Below are 2,898 nucleotides of genomic sequence, written 5' to 3'. Positions count from 1 at the left end.
CCTCTCCCCCTCCCCCCCTCTCTCACACACACACACACACACACACACAGAGACACACACTCACTCACACCTCCAGCACGCTCACACACACACACAGAGACACACACACTCACTCACACACACACACAGAGACACACACTCACTCACACCTCTAGCACGCTCACACACACTCTGATTCTGGACGGTGTCTCGGAGACCACAGAAAACACACTCGAGTCCAGTTTATTTCTGAAGCGCTTCACACCATACAGACCGTTTCAAAGCAGCTGCAGAGCGATAAACGGCAAAAACCGTCACACTGTTGTAAAATACTCTGTTTGATTTCACTTATAATTACATATTTATAACTGACTGGTTTCTGCAGACCAGTCCAGTTCTTCCACACCGACTCAATCAATCATTTCTTTTTAACCTTGCCTTATACACAGAATCCTTTCCAAACTGTTGCTATAAAATTAGAAGCACACAATTCCCTAGAATATCATTAAATGCTTAAATATTAATATTTATACTCATGGAAATTACTAAAGTAGTCAAACCTGTTCATTAGAAGGGGGTGCCAATACTTTTGGCAATATAGTGTATATACACTCACACTGATCTGGATTCATGAAACGGTCACACGTTTGATTCTGCTTTGGTTTCTCCTTCAGGACTTCAGAGGTCGATTTATCTGTTCCATAAAGGCCCCGCCTCCAACAGGAAGTGAGTCTCAGGAAGCGGGCCGGCCGGCGTTGGAATCATCATGTGATCTTCTGCTTTAACACAAACACACGTGGTTTTGTAGCGTTGTGCTTCTAAGGTTTGTTTCTTCCTGTGCCCTGCGGAGGGAGGGCTGGACTACTTCCTGTCTGCTCCGTTTTTAACCGATATGCTGCAGCGGTGACTGTTTGACCTCTGACCTCCGACGGGCCGTGATTGGTGGCTGGGCGTCAGTGTGTTCTGTGTGACACAGACTGAGGTTCATATCTGATGCGTCTGATCTGAGACGCTTCCACGTGTCAATAAATCTGATGTGCTTCTCATCTCTGAAATATGTTTGTGTGTTTCTACCCTAAAGTTTGATAATGAGTGACGAATCTCTCCGTGATCATTCTGTATGAATTTCATGAATTCTGAATGACTTCCTGATATTTTGATAACTGTCTCCGTGTTTTTGTCCATGTAATGAAAGTTAATGGGGTCCAAACCTAAACTATTATTTCTGCAGCACTTTATACAACACAGATTGTTTTAAAGCAGCTTCACAGAAATAAACCGCAAAATAAGAGGATAGTTCACTCAAACATTTCAATTAGTCTTTCACTATTAGAACAGCCATTCACTGCCATTATAAAGCTTGGAAGAACAAGGATGTTTTTTTAATATAACTCAGATTGGATTTGCTTTGATGGTGAGTAAAGCATCATTATTCAGATCAATAAAACAGCGTCTGGTGGTTAAACGGCCTGTTGTTAAAAATAGCTGCATGACAGTCCAGATGAGTAAAGATAGAAACACTAGCAGGTCTATACAACCTGTTTGAAGACTGTGTGTGTGTGTGTGTGTGTGTGTGTGTGGCAGCAGAAAACACACACTCGTGCAGATTCCCTGTATAGAAATAAATGACTGACACATGGACACTGGGTATAAAAGCTGTTTACCAAGTCAACCTTCAAGGGGCGGGTCGCATTTATTAAAACTGCTACAACTCATGAACGGAGTGAGATATCTTCGCCAAACTTAGAACGCTTATGTAAGAGCTGACTCTGAGGTCATGTGAAAAAAGTCGCGAAGCTTGGACAATTGTTGGCGCTATAAGAGAGAAAAAACATGCAACTGGCCATAACTACGCAGCCATTTATCCTATTGACGTGAAAATCGGTGTACGCGGTCTTGGTCCAAAGTGCCACGAGTGTCTATAAGGACATTTGCGTATCTTATTTTAAAGATCTGAGAGAAATTCGAAAGAAATTGGCCACTGGGGGGCGATATTGCATTTTTCAAGGGTGTAAGCGATTGTACGCCGCGCGGTTCTTCGCACATATGCACAATATTCGTATCATACGATAGACCTCCTCATCCCGAACAACTTTGCCTCTAGAACCACTGCTGTCAATCAAACCGTTTGTTAAATGATTGAGAAAATGCAAAAAAAACTAACTACTCCTAGGTTTTTCGCTCAATTTGGAAAAAAAAACACTGCAGTACAATTCTCTAGACTCTGTAGGTCAATTATTATTAAAACAAATGTTGAAATGTACTGTTAGGGAAGCTATAACGGGTCATTTAGAAAACGGGCCTGTCCAAATATACCCAAAAGCTTATAAAGCCTAACGAAAACTGAAACCTTGACGAAACCTGGTGAGCACATGCTACAGGTGCTTCTAAACAAGATGGGGCCACAGCTGGTGCTATTACAGTCATCAACATTAAAGCATATGGTAAATTACCTGGATTTGCCAAAAATGCTTTTAAATAATTGATTTAGGTTGTTACAGGCTTGCTAAAGAGTATGTAATGTCTTTTTTCAGATGTGCTTAAATGCCTAAAAGCGCATGAACCCTGCTGAGTTGCGTGTGTTTGTCCTTTAGTCACGAGTGCTTCCTCTGCTGAGCAGAAAACAGCTAAACCCTGAGCCACATCTCCAGAGACTCCGTTCACTCCAGACACGGAGTCCTTCACACTCACACTGTGCTTGATTGACAGAGGGCCAGGTTGAACTACGTTTCCCAGCAGGCTGCGGGGCAGAAGCTCAAAGCCCTAAAGAGGTTTAAGTTCAGAGGATCAAACGACAGCTGGAGACGGAAACACAGCAGAGAGAATGACAGCCGACATGCCTCTCAGACGAGAAGGTGAGACATTCAGCTCTGTGTGTGTGTGTGTGTGTGTGTGTGTGTGTGTGTGTGTGTGTGTGTG

The 2,898-nt window shown here is 42.9% G+C and overlaps 1 long non-coding RNA gene across 1 annotated transcript in view; it reads left to right on the top strand.

The window, feature by feature from the left end:
- LOC107675645 (uncharacterized) overlaps nucleotides 1-1,025 on the top strand; it is a 3,894-nt gene extending 2,869 nt beyond the window's left edge. Inside the window, exon 2 of the long non-coding RNA XR_001632616.1 lies at nucleotides 654-1,025. This is a non-coding gene — a long non-coding RNA (uncharacterized LOC107675645). The remainder of the gene's footprint in view (nucleotides 1-653) is intronic.
- The last annotated feature ends 1,873 nt before the right edge of the window (nucleotides 1,026-2,898 follow it).

Source organism: Sinocyclocheilus anshuiensis, unplaced genomic scaffold (assembly GCF_001515605.1).
Source record: "Sinocyclocheilus anshuiensis isolate Anshui unplaced genomic scaffold, SAMN03320099.WGS_v1.1 scaffold2070, whole genome shotgun sequence".
In the NCBI taxonomy this organism is placed as follows: Eukaryota; Metazoa; Chordata; class Actinopteri; order Cypriniformes; family Cyprinidae; genus Sinocyclocheilus; species Sinocyclocheilus anshuiensis.
This window is presented reverse-complemented; position numbering and strand designations above follow the sequence as displayed.